At 35.1% G+C, this 14856-nt stretch overlaps 1 long non-coding RNA gene across 2 annotated transcripts; it reads left to right on the top strand.

Moving 5' to 3' along the window:
* The first annotated feature begins 285 nt into the window (after positions 1 to 285).
* LOC130466889 (uncharacterized) lies at positions 286 to 3026 on the top strand. 2 transcript variants are annotated; one of them, XR_008927041.1, is made up of 5 exons: positions 286 to 457; positions 1098 to 1144; positions 2246 to 2347; positions 2696 to 2769; positions 2873 to 3026. It is a non-coding gene; the product is annotated as an uncharacterized lncRNA (long non-coding RNA). The 2 variants fall into 2 exon arrangements; XR_008927042.1 differs by lacking the exon at positions 2246 to 2347.
* Positions 3027 to 14856: the final 11830 nt, after the last annotated feature.

Consider the following 14856-nt stretch of genomic DNA (forward strand, 5'->3'; position numbering starts at 1 on the left):
AAATCGTCCTAGTAGAAGGAATCAAACAAGGCAATGTTGTATCGTCCTCGTTGATATGAACAAACAGGGCAAGATCATTTAATTGCCTTCTTTGATATTTCGTATTAACAAAGGGGGCGAAATTATTTGGCTGCCCTTTAATAGCAGTAACAAAGAGGGTGAAACTATTTGGTTGTCCTTTAATAATAGTAACAAAGAGGGCGAAATTTTTTGATTTCCCTTTAACAGTATTACTAACAAATAACAATGAGGGTCCGTCAAAAAAAAAACAATGAGGGTGAAGGATGCTTCGTGTTCTCCTCCCCATAAGCCTTCATCTTCCTTTTTAAGGGGTTTTTATCAGATCAACTTAGACTTTCCATTCTCTTCTAACTCCAGATTCAAAAAATAAATTAGTTTTTCTCTGCAAAATTTTTGGAACCCTAGAAATCGACGTATTCAAAAAATCTCCTTGACGGTACGAATCTCTTCTTCTTTCCCTAAAGTTAGTTATGTTAAAGGCAATTATTCTACAATTGGTTGATATTTAGCGTTTTTCTAGCTCGAATTCGTGATTAGTACTCTGATTCGTTAAATATGTCGCGATTTTTCCTTATGAAATTGCGACTTTGTTTCAATATGCAATATTAGGTTAACCGTTATCTTAATTCGATTTAGTTTGAGTTGGTTGTTGATTTGATCGAATTGCTTGAATTTTGGTGTGAATTACTTGAAGATTGGTGTGAATTGCTTGAAGATTAGTTCAAATTGCTTGCCTATTTGATAGTGTTGCTTGACGATTAGTTCAAATCGCTTACAACCTCCAATCCTGAAGATCTACTAGAGTCATTAATTTTTCTTTCTCGCTCTTATCCCGATTTTGCAATTACTTTTGTTTGAGTCAATTAAATATTTTATGATGTTTGAGCAATTTTATTGTAACTGATTGCTTTTCCTCAGCTCTGATTGTTTTTATATGAATCAGGTGCTTCTTATACTTTGGGGATTTTCTTGTACTATTTTTCTCCCTTTCATATGTGTTTTTTTTTCTGGCATTTGGCACACGTACTTAGTATTATCTGTAACTAATTTGCTGAAATTGGTTGAATACATTGCAGCAATCGGAGTGACATTTGCAGCTACGGATTTTGTTTTCATCTTACAGGTTCATCAACTTCTTTAACGTTTGCATCTTTTTTTCTGATAAACCATACATTATTGATCTTCACACATTTCATTATGTTAATGCAGGTCCTTAACCATACATTATTGCATAAATATACTTACAATTTGTTATGCTTTTTTAACTTCAATTTTGATGGTTCATTAAATCTTGATGCATTATGTGAAGAGAAGAATAGCTTTAGCCGTGTTCTTTAGCTTGAGATTGTAAGAACTACTAGGTCTGCTATGCTTTGTACTTACTGTAGATTTGTTGGTTGCTAATGTTATGATCTCATATTGATGCTATGTACTCCGTACATTATACTGCTGGAGTAACACTTAGAAAACTCACTTGTGTAAGCTTAGCGGTGAAACAATATCTTGTCAGCTAACTGATGTATTGTGTTTATCTAGAGATATTCTTTTGGGTTATTATTTATTTATTGCATGGGGGTCAAGTAATAATTTCATTCCATTAATCTGAAACTAACTAAGGATTTTAATTCCTAATCTTTCTAAACCTCTTGTCTTGCCCACACTCCTAATCTTAGTTAAGCTAAAGGTCGGAGTCCAACCTTTTAGTTGTCTTGCCCACACTCCTAATCGGTAATTTTTCTCTCTCGCTCTTATCCCGATTTCGCCATTACTTTTGTTTGAATCAATTAGATAGAAATTTTATTTTGTTCGAGTTTCATGTTTGAGCAATTTTGTTTTAATTGATTGCTTTTACAAGAGGGATATGGTTTGATTTCAGTTTACTTTCATTGAATCGACAATATTGAAATGTGAAAGTGAATGCTCTGATTAATTTGATGTTTAATTATTATCTGTTTGTAATGGTTTCATATGATTGCAATTGGCATTAGCTTTTATGATGCATGTGTGTGAGATTTTTTTATTGACAATAATTTCATTTTTCATGCATTGTGTACACAGTAGCTTTGCTTGGTTGATTTTATTGGTATAATATGTTACTGTTATTATAATATTATGTATGATGGAGTATTAATAGTTTGAAGATGGGGACGAATCATTTATGTGTATCTGTAAATGTTGATCTACTACACTTGCTCAGATTTTAATGTTGTTGCCTGATTTATAGGTCTACATCAATTTTAAAACTCGTAAAAAATTATATTCAAAACCTGAGGTGCTTCGATACATTGAGCTTGCTGAGAAGAGATCAGGAGAGATAGAAACACATGTGAGTTTGATGACCGTCAATTTCATGTGTGCAAAACTTTTGCACTGTATTTTTTTGACTAATTGACTGCGTATAAGGTATTAAATTTGTTATTATAAAAGCTGAATCTATGTCTGTTAGTAAAGTATTGGTAACTTCATCAGTGTCTGTAACAGATACTTGTGCCTATATTGACACTTACTTCTTGTAGAGAGTATTGAGTACTCAAAACTGGGCTTTTTCTTGTTTGCCTGGCTCTTGTTTTAAGGGGTTGTTTATTGTTGAGTTTCTGGTTAGTATATGTTAATTAAGAAGATAACTGACCTGATTTTGGACCTTGAGTTAATATGATGGGCAAAGATTTGTCAGGCTTGAGCATGGAAGAACTGCGACAGCTGGAGAAGCAACTTAACGAAAGCCTACTGTCTGTAAAAGCTAAGAAGGTGGCTGCCTTCCCTTTGGTTATTCATGTCTTTTGTTTGAGGCTATTCTTGTACGACAAGCACCCAAATTAATATCAATTTATGTGAATACTTACAACTTCAGGACCAACTGGTGATGGAACAACTCGAGCATTCACAAATACAGGTACCTCACAGTATTTGTATGACTACATAATTATGATTTGCTGTTTGATGTTTGTTGTTGGTGTCCTGTTGACATGGTAGTATGTGTTTTATCCAAGACTAAAGATAATGGTATTGAGATCATGTATTGTCTCGTTTGTTCAAATTTTTATGAACTTATACCACTAGCCTAATAGCTCAATTGGTAGAGTATTGTGCAAATGCACAAAGGATGTGGGTTCAAATCCCACGTAGGTTAAACTGCTCTTTTGATAATATATTGAAATAAGCCATGGCTAGTTGATTAAAATTGATTTGCTGTAAATGTGAACAAAGAGGACGATTTTTCAAAATGCCTTCCTTGACTGAAAACAAAGAGGACGTGTTAATTTTAGTGCCATCGTTGTTTGAGAACAAAGAGGGCGAAATAGTTGTTTGCCTTATTTGGTTGAAAACAAAGATGGCGACAACAGTTGCCTTAGTTGATCAAATTCAGAGAGGGCGAAATACTTTGCCCTGCTTGATATGAACCAAAGAGGGCGACATTATAGAGTTTGCCCTGGGAAGCTAATACAACGAGTGTAAGAGGGCGACGGGAGGGCGAGTTAAAAATTGCCCTCGTAGGCTAATAGGGCGATTTATTTAGCAAAGAGGGCGATTTATTTTGCCCTCTTTGATCTTATATGTTGTAGTGTATTTCAACAGGTATCTTAGTTGTATATTTAAATCAATAAATTTTTAGCACCTGTGCATTATAATATAAATATAAATTTATATTTAGATTATATCGCACGGGTACTAAAATAATGACACATGCACGTACGTTGATTATCACCAATCGCTTTATATGAACAATACGGGATTCATTATGTTGTGTTAGGATTTAGGATGTGGTCGTGTAGATATATACTTATAGGTGGTTCTCCAACCTCACTTCTCGTAGGCATTGTTAGATCCACTTAATTTTAGGCTTCTAGCAAATCACTCCATCTCTTTTTTCACTTGATTTTGACATTTTATGATCCAAATGTAGCCGTGAACCCCCAACAGCCATATAGCGTTAGCGCATACACGTTTTCTATTATTTTTTAAACACTACAACACTCGGTTATATTGAAAAATTCTTATTGTTGGATTTGTCCCTATATTCCTTTCATACTCCGTATAAATTTATTTCCATAAGTAATTATAAGTATCTCGTAGTGTAATTGATTTGTTACCATAAGTAATTAAAAGTTTTTAAAGTACTAATTATTTTATTTTAAGTTTCATTATTTATATTAAAAGAGAGACAAATCAATGAGTGACATTTGTCATCACCACATTGATTTCCTCTCTTTTAGTATATTACTAGTATAGTACCCGTGCGATGCACGGTTTATAAGTATTTAAATTTATATAAAATATAGTAAACAGTTATCATCAAATAGAGTTTGTACTTTGTAGATATTATCCAAATTAAAATTAATGATGGCTAAATTTGTTATTGTTTATTCGGTGACTTATTAAACAATTAAAACAATTAAAAGAAATAAGGGTACATAGATAAAAAAAAAATTCCATTCTCATTCACCACTTGTGTCAAGCATAAAGTTATCTCATCCACCCTTAACTTCGATAGTAAGACCCACCTAATACTCGCACGATCGTCTCATCAATCTCATTACCCGATCATTTAACACCTACCTACACCATATACTTTATTCAGTTAGAGATGACTTTGCGGCGGGGTGAGGCCTGCACACAGCACACACGTACCCACCTATAATTCTCATCCCCATCTTCTCCATCCACGATAGAGATGATACCTACTCCTCCCAGTCCCTGTCTTGAGAGGTACAAAATAAAGTGCATCCTCTCTTCATCACCCTCCCGTATCCAGACCCGCCTGAAACCCACCCTAGACTCAATTTTTTTCTTGTAAGAGAGTTTGAATTTTAAAACTCTATTAAGGGGTCTTTAGCAATTCGTTTTTCTGATTAGAGTAATTGAGTAAATAAAAAAACATTATAATATATAAGTTAGTAGTATTTTTTTTTTATATATTCATAATCAAGTATATGTAGGATTACCTATGTGTGCGGGTCCAATCTAATTAAATTCATCCTCGTCCCGTCACCCGCAAAAAATAGAAATTTTAAACCCATCACTTACAAAACTTTCCTCCATCCCCGCCCACTTAGGGAGGATGCACAGGGAGATCTCCCAGAAAATCTCCCCCTTAAACTTTCAACTAACTTTTTTTTGCTTTCAACTAACTTCTAAAATCTTGACATAAGTTTATTACGAAGTATTAAAATTGATTGTATTAGCTATAATATTGATAGAAAAAAATATTTTAAAGTAACATACATAATTATGAGTGAGTATTCTCAAATCCAATCAATTCAAACTCCCCCCACCAAAGTGGGTACATGTTATCCTTATACCCGTCCACCAACAAAAAATTACCTACATGTTAGTCAACATTAGTCAATCATCTACGTTTATATTTGTTGTCAGCCCAATCTAAAATACAAACTCGCCCTAACATCAAATGTGATGCACCATTTACATATATAAATTTAATATTGCAATCATTTACATTAATATATAAAAAATATTTAGTTGTTGCAAACATATTAATAATAAGGAAACTTAATCATAGACCTGATGATTTCGGAAATAGTTAATTACAATATATTATTCAAAATTTCAACTCATATGTCTTTAGGACTTCAATAATATGAGCGAATAAATTATTATCCGTGCCCCGTATAAAAATATTACAATAATGAGAATGTAGCCAAAGTTTTTTTTGATATTTAAGATTAAGATAGGCTACTGGTTAGGGCCCAACATAAAAAAAGTACATGGTTAGGGGTCTCATTTTGTTAGTTAACATTGGGCATATAGTAATTTGTTTTTCCACTCTTATTCATATTTTATTGATTTTCTAATTTATTTGTATTCTAATTAGGTTAAGTTGTTTTTTTACCATCTAAAAACATTGGTAAACTGTTTTTTAGCACCTAAAAAAAGTAAAACTTGTTTTTTACCACCTAAAAGTAAAAACAATTGTCTTAAGTTTACCATCTCTTAACTACAAGATGGACGAAAACTTTATGTGAATTAATAGGAAGCAAGGGAAAATGGTGGCTTATCTACATGAAAATCGTGGGAGAAGAGAAGGAAATAAAAAATATAGTGGTTGAAATGGGTTCATATAATATTTTCGTCCATCTTTCCGGGTAAGAGGTGTTAAAAAATAATTTTTAATTTATTTTTAGGTGGTAAAAAATAATTTTTATTTTTTAGGTTGTAAAAAACAATTTGTCAATTTTTTTAGGTGGTAAAAAATAATTTATCCTTCTGATTATGTAAGTACAAATCTGTATACTACTCTTACATTTTTAAAAATATCCTACTATGTACTCCTTATATGGATTAATTTTTTTGTAAAGTTATAATCCTATATTGGTTATACGCGTTACCAAAATATATAAAATATAATTTACAAAATATTCCCATTTGTAGAATGTAATCTGTTTTTTAGGAAAATAAAATCAAATATTTTATGAGGTGAAAGTTAACAAAATAAATTTAGGATCAAATATTTTACTTCCTCCATTTTTTTTTATAATTGCACCAACTTAGGTTTAATCACTATTCACATATTCTTATATAGTTATTTTTTGTGATTTATATGTAAAGAAAAGTATATTCATGTGGAATCTTGTTAGATTCGTCTCGAAATATACTTTCAAATTATCAAAATTTTATAATTTTTTCAAATGTATAATCAGAGATATTAATGGTTAAAATAGTGCATTGGCAAGCGTCAAATCTAAGATGGTGCAATTAAAAAAAATGGAGGAAGTATTTGTTATAATTTTTTGTATATCTATAAGAGAGGCAAGTTAGAGAACGTCATTTGTCTGTTCTTTTTCTCTTTTAGTATAATATGTAGATAGCTAGAACTATATTAGAATAGGGTTATAGTTTGAAACGCTGCGTATACTTTGTATTGGCTGCACAGTTGTGCTCCAATCCGTTAATTACTTATGGGCTGTGTATTTTATTAAACAATCTAATACGAAGTATTAGTTTTCTCAAATCAGTTAATATGGCCATTTATGTATTTTATATTTTCTAAAAAGAAACACACACCGTGGGCAATATTCTCAGCCTTTTTTGTTGGAATGTTAACATAAATTGCGTGATATTACTGGGTTGTGAAAGATTAATTGCTTTAATTTTTTTTAAAACTTAATTGTTTTGTATTACAAGATTAGTTGCTTTACTTTATGAGATGGGCAATATTCTTAGCCTTTTTTATTTGGAATGTGAACATAAATTGCGTGATATTACTGGATTGTGAAAGATTAGTTGCTTTATTTTTTTAAAAAAAATTACTTATTTTATATTAAAAGAGAGGCCAATCAATGAGTGACATTTGTCATCACCACATTGATTTCCTCTCTTTTAGTATATTATATAGATATATAGATTGTTGATTTAATTTTATTAAGTATATTATTAATATTTACTTAAGGTTATTATTTGTCGTTAATTTTTCGTTTGTTGTTCATATAATTCGCTATTGTTTTTTTCGTAAATACGATAATAATTAACAAGGATAGGGTGGGTGGCCGGACTGATTTAGGGAGGGATAAGCTAGGATGAGTAAGGGTGAAGAGTGAAGGGTTGATATATATTTACAAAGGGTAAATTCGTACTTTACTGTTACAAATGAAGGCGTTTTTGCGTACGTGGACGCCGAATGAAAACCCCCTACAATTGTTACTTGCGACCGTATTTTATTAGGAGATACATGTTCATTTTTGTTAAATTTTACACTCACTCCCCAATTCTTTATTATTTTCCTATTTCCACTTCAATCATAAAAATTGCTTTTATGTAACTTTAACACTCTACTTACTTCTTTTTTTCTACTTAATTATTTCGTAACATTCAATTAAATTTTCTTAAAACTTGTGTTTCTTAACATGTAACCCCTAAAAATATACGGAAGAAGTATTGTCATAATATCTACTTTCACAAAAAAAATTAAGAAATAAATTGGTATTCATGCATAGCTTAAATATAGGCTTACGTAAACAACAGGTTCGGATCCTCTGGAGTTATTAGATAACTCTATATTATAGATTTGGTAAAATCTTAAATATCAATATAATGAAGGGCTGGATATCATTGCACATCAAGTTTGGGAAAAAAAACACAAAACATCAAACTACTCTGTATGTGTGTAGCTAAACACTTTTTATTTTTATTTTCACCACCACGGCATCACAATTCACAAGCATCCTGCATTCTTGCGTCCAAGTTACTATTGTAGATTTGTCGGCTAATCGACACCTTCCCACCCCAACAACTACAAACTACAACAATACTCTCCATTATCATCCCCTTCTACGTTCCAATTATTCTCTTTTCCTCCTCTCGCGCCACCACAATTAATCCATATATGAGTGATGTGACGACGACTTTATTAATGGTGACGGTCCTGTTGCATTAATGTGAAAATAAGAGGCATTGTTTTCCCATAAAGCAATTCTGAATGCTCCTTATACTCATGACGAAATCAAAGAGGCATTGTTTTCTATTCAAGGCATCAAGGCTCCTGGACCTGATGGTTTTGGATATCACTTTTATAGAGACACTTGGCAGATTGTGGAAAATGATACCACTGCAGTTGTTCTGGATGTATTGCAGACTGGCAAGCTTTTAAAAGAGGTCAATCATACTATAATCACTCACATTCCTAATACTAAATGTCCAAGGAATGTCAGTGATTTTAGACCTATTTCATGTTGTAATACCTTATATAAGTGTATTACTAAGGTTCTGTGTGGCAGACTTAGGAGACTGTTACCTGATTTAATTCTGGAAAATCAAGGTGTTTTTGTTCATGGCAGATGTATTGTGCATAATATTATGGTGGTGAAGGACCTAGTAAAGCATTATGGGAGGAAAGGAGTCATGCCTAGTTGACTGATGAAGATAGATTTGCAAAAGGCATATGACACTGTGGATCGGAAGTTTCTCAAGGAGGTGCTAGTGTGTTTGGATTTCCCAAGTCACTTTGTGGATCTAGTCATGGAGTGTGTCACTACTCCAGTGTTCTCCTTGATGATCAATGGATCTATGCAGGGTTTCTTCAAGTCTAAGACGGGCTTAAGATAGGGGGCACTATTTCCCCTCTTATTTTTGTCATTTGCATGGAATATCTGTCCAGAATACTGCAGAAAATGGGAGACATGCCCAAGTTTCAGTATAATCCAAGCCGTAAGGAGCTCAAATTGCCTCATTTATGTTTTGCTAATGGTCTTATAATGTGTTGTAAGGGGGATTTTCCTTCCATCTACCTGTTGCTCCAGGATTTCAAGCTATTTTCTGACTCTTCTAGGTTACAAGATAACAAGAACAACTCTTCTATCTACTGTCATGGCATGGCTGATACAGAGGTGAATAGAGTGGTGGAGACATCTGATTTTAATGGGAGTTCTCTTCCCTTAAAGTACTTGGGGGTCCCTATTTGTGCTAAAAAGGTTTCTACAGGCCAATGTGGTGTGTTGGTGGATAAAATAACAACCATATCAAGGTTTGGAGTTAGGAATCTGTCATACACAGCAAGGATGCACCTGATCAACTCTGTCCTTATGTGTCTTCACATGTACTGGGCTCAAATTTTTGTGCTTCCTAAGGGAGTGTTGCAGGATATTATTAAAATTTGCAGATCTTTCCTATGGAGTGGGAAAGCTTACATTCAAAAGCCAAGTAATATAGCTTGGGAGAAGACCCGCAGTGATAAAAATTCAGGTGGTTTAGGGTTTAGGGATGTTCTTCTGTGGAACACTGCAAACATAGGCAAGTATGTTTGGGCTCTTGCTACCAAACAAGACAATATTTGGATCAAATGGGTTTCTTCTATATACTTAAAGGATAAGGATTGGTGGGGATATCAACCTAGCTAGTGCTTCTGATAGTTGGTATTTTGAGGAAAGTATGTGCTACAAAAGATCAACTGAAACAATTAATACTCAAGCTAAATTCACTGCTATGCATCATTACTCTGTGAAGCAAGTCTATGAAAAGCTTGCAGGAGTAAAATCAAAGGTACACTGGGATAAGTTGGTTTGGAATAGGCTTAGTACTCCAAAGCGCAGATTCATTTGCTGGCTGGTTGTCCAGTGCAGGCTTCAAACAACCGCAAAGCTAGCTAGCATTTGTGCTAGTTCATCTGCAAATTGTCTTTTATGTGGTCAAGGGAATGAAGATCATGAGCATTTGTTCTTTTCTTGCCCCTATAGTAGCAAGTGCATCACTGAATTGAAGGTTTGGTTGGGGCTTCTTACTACTGACTGCACCCTACAACAGTTTATTAGGAAGATTGGGCATAGTAATTTCTCAAAGTTCGGGAAACAAGTCTTCTATGGAAGCATTGCAGCAGCTGTCTATACGAATTGGAGAAGCGGGAACAGTAGCTTCTGGGATAGAGTTGTTCCAATTGTGCAACACACCTTAGGTGGTTTGAAACAGATTGTAAAAAGTAGAGTATTGGTTGTAATGCGTAAGAGTGTAACGATAATCAGTGGTTTTTGGCTTTGTAAGCTGTTTTGGTGTTTGGGTTTTGCTGACTCTTTGTTAATAAATGGTCCAACCTAGTTGGTTCGTTTTCTTAGAGTTGGCTTAGGTTGTTTTCTGTTTTGAGCTAATTTTATTCTTACTTACTTAATTAGCAAAAAAAAAAAGGAATATTTTAAAGATTCATTCAGTTTGAATGATATAGGTGATGCGTTCCGAGAGAGGAGGGTCTGATTAATTATTGAGTTAGTGAGGAGAAGTCAATTGGGTGGTGGGGAGGGAAGGTGGCCGGTGATTACATCGCCTGGTAATGGGAGATGGTGGGGGGCTGAGGGAGGATGATACATGGAATTGGTATTTGAGTACTGGAATGAGTTTCCAGTATTTTAGCTAAACACTACTCCGTATTTTTTTAATTAATTGAGTTAGTGGGGCAATCTTAGCCATTAATCGTGGTAGAAGGCCAAGATTCGTTCAACTCTACAAGTTAGAGTTCTCTCCAACTCTAGAGGATTCAGACGCGTAAACAACATATAGGCAGGTAACCAAATCAAAAGTACAAAACACTATGAATGAGTGAAGGAAAACAAATACGCGAACAAAAGAAACATGCATGGTAATAATAAAACAAATTCATCGATCAGGAACTCACAACAATGTGATATGAGTATCGATCTTAAGCCTTCTTGAACTTGACTCTGAGAGGTGGAGCACCAATAACCAAACGCCACGTGCCATCAGTCGGATGAATAACAACACCCAAATTTCCGGCATCTCCACAAGTGACCTGATTAGTGTTAGGGCAAAACACCAACTTGTAATCAAAATGAAATCTTGGGAAAAACCTCTCAATCTTGAACCAACTCTTTATTACGTTCTGACCACCATACCCATTTGGACCTCCTAGAGTTACGTATTGGGTTTCGTTGACCCGGTTACCGGGCTTCAATGTCCATGTGGATTGCTTGCCGCATCCGGTATTGGATGCAAAAATAATGTTCATGTTAGTGGAGAATGTGATAATATTGCTTGAACCTGGATTGATGGGGTTGAACTTTACTGGGAGACCTAGAGCCGCTGTATTATTTTCCTGGACCACGTATAGTGGGCATTTTTCATAGGTATCTTTGGGTGCGGTTGCAATGCCACCACCTCGGCGTTGGACCACCGGGAGGATATAGTACTTTTCACCACTTATAACTGGTTGAGCAGTCGTATCAAATATGTTTACTACGGGAGCCGGTGGTGGTGATGGTGGTGGTGGTGAAGGGACTGTGTCATGGTCATGATCATGGTCATGGTCATGATCATCTTCTGCTGGTGGTGGTGGAGGCATTGTGTTCACTTGTGGTGGTGGTGGTGGAGGAGGTACTGTAGTCATTGGTGGTGGTGGTGGTGTGCCGTGATCATGACCGTCATGATCATCATGGGTGTCTTGAGCTATAACAGTTGTAATTGAGAGGAAGAGCAATAGGAGGAGGGAGGAAAGAATAGGGTTTGCCATATTTTTGAATTAGTGAGTTTTAGAGAGGTAGTTAGCTAGATGGATGATGACAAGTATAACAACAAGTCTTGCTATTTATAGGAAACACAAATGCATGTATTACGTTGACTTCATTTGCTGTTTGTACTTAATTTGTTAACTTGTACTTAGTGGAGGGCATTAAGATCGATTATGCCACAGCTAATCAAACATATAAATATCTAATGCATGTACTAATGTACATATGTGCTCATTATGTCAACATGCACATTGTTCATTTGTGTAATTGCGTTGACTGTGTACATGCAATTTGGATTTAGGACTTAATTAGTTACTGGCACCCAATAACTAACAAATGTTTCGTCTTATAATATTATTTGCTAATGATCTCGACACAGTTATAATTCCTTTGTAAGCTAGTGTTAAGATCAACCTCTTGAAAAATTACACGTGAGTGTCTCGTGTTGATAAAAGAAGAGACATTAAATGCATGTGTTCAATTTATAAGGTTAATGGACTAGGCTATAATCACCAAATATATGGTTTTAAGGTGTAAACTCCTTTGATATTATAAATTAGCTGGATATTATTTCATAATCCACATGAGAGGGCCTGATTGAAAATGTTTTATTATGACCTATAAAAGATTTATCCCAAAACACCACATGTCAATGTCCTACATTGATAAAAGAGGAGTGTGATGCTCACTTTATAAGGCTATTGGACTATCTCAATAGTTGACATATGGTTGTAAGGTGAAACTTCATTCTTCTTGTAAAGTACGATTAGACTGGGTCACTCTCGATGATGTTCGTACCTTTGTCAGGTCTAGATAAACACCTCGATCTTATGCAACTAGTTTAATATCTATGGAGGGGTGGTGGTATAATAAGGGGGGTCGGATAAGGGGCGATCCTGTTTAATTAATTTTCTTTTTAACATAGGCTTAACACATACTCCCTCAGTATATAATTAAAAGATACACTTTTCATAATCGTCCGCATTTAATTAAAAGATAAACTTCTTATTTTTGGCATTTCATGGTCCCCACTTTCGATTATATTAATCTTTTTCTCCCTCTTGTGGTCCTCACACTTACTCACATCCTTTTTTTACTACAATAAATAGTTCACCTACTCACCAGTACAGAAAAGGCTTCTCACGGCTTCAAAAATAGCTATTACGAGCTAAGCTGCAGGTGCTTATACCGACGCTTTTGAAAGCCCTCTCTTTGCTCATGCCGCTACTCCCTATTACGACACTATGATGCTGTGTCGATAAAACAAATAAATAGCGTCACTACAAACTTACTGCGCTTTTAAGCATCGCTAGAGATCTAATGCATATTTTCCCATTGCCATAGCTTTTGGAGCACACTAAAGCGTCGTAAGAGCATTATGACGCTTTTAAAAGCAGCCACAATATTTTTGATGCCAACAATATTTTCGATTTCGACAATATTTTCGATTCTGATAATATTTCTATTTTCGGTAATATTTCTGATTCTGGCAATATTTTTATTTCCGTAATATTTCCGCTATGAACCATATTTCCGTTTCCGACAATATATTAATTTTCGGCAAATATTCTTTCTTTGCCTTTTGATAGTTTATTAGCTCCCACTGAAACCAACATCCATCATTTCCGAATATTCATAATTAGAGTATTTACTGAATATAATATTAACCTAAATACTTGATTCGTTCACGTATTATTTGTGTGACCCTAATGAAGGAAATATGTCTTTCACCCAAGGTGCATTAGTCTAATACCAAAGTTCAGATTAATTACGAATAATTAATTCATTAAGATCAAGTGATCGGAACGGTTAGCTGGAGCAATGTTCCCGATAAGTGAGTTCTAATCCTTATTAGGCTCACAGCTTACTCTTGACTAAAATTACAAGGTCACACCAATGACATAAAACAGATCGCCAGATTAAATGAATCGGAAATTCATTTTATGGGCTTTTTCAGGATAATAATTCGGTAAATATAATTATACGGCTAAAACGTTGGATCGTAAATCGTATTGTATATTCGTGACCTAGGGGAAACGAATAATCGTGTCGTACGACATTGGATCGTCAAATAAAAAATGATAAATAAATAATCGAAAGATAATTTATACACAAAACGAAATGCATCCCACGAGCCAAATGCACGTAGCATTCATGGCCTATGGGGCGCATGGATTCAAGCAAGAAAGCAATGTTCTTGCGTGTGGGCTTGCGCGTGAGGGAAAAGAAGCACAAGGCGCGCGGAAACAACGTTGTGGCCCGCGGCCCAGCAGCGTGTTGGCTGCGTATGTGTGCATCTCCCCTTCGTGGGCTTGCTGGCCAGTCGTGGCATTAGGGCATACGGTTGGTTAGCTTGTTGCACAAGGGTTGCCTTACCTTGCCTTGCCTAAATATGTTAAGGTTATTATTTAACCTTAAGGCATGTATTCATAAAACTAAGATTTATCCTCTTCTTTGCGGTGGTTTCTCCGGGAGAGAAGAGGAAGACGGAGCCAAGCTTTCCGCCGACGATTGCTTCTACCTCCTCTTAGTTTGCTACTCTTCTCGTTGGATCTTAGTGTAATTAGTGTTCAATTCAACCGGTAAAGAGCTAGCCATCGTGTGTTTTGGGAAGGATTGCTTGTTCGGATTTTCAACCACCATCACCTAATTCAGATCTATCCTAAACGCCGCCGCCGATAATCTCGTCGGTAAAAGGTAAAAGTTTAGGGTTAGGGTTTCTATTTTGGATTAGGAATTGCTAGTTTAAGGTGTTGATTCGAATTTCTAGGGATCTTTGGCTTAACTTTAAATTATTCCGTGTCGCCGCCGTCTTGTAGTGTCGGAAAATGCCGATCTAGACGGTAAAGGTAAAGATTAGGAGTAGGTTTTGCCC

Source organism: Spinacia oleracea, chromosome 2, assembly GCF_020520425.1.
Source record: "Spinacia oleracea cultivar Varoflay chromosome 2, BTI_SOV_V1, whole genome shotgun sequence".
NCBI classification, from domain to species: Eukaryota; Viridiplantae; Streptophyta; class Magnoliopsida; order Caryophyllales; family Amaranthaceae; genus Spinacia; species Spinacia oleracea.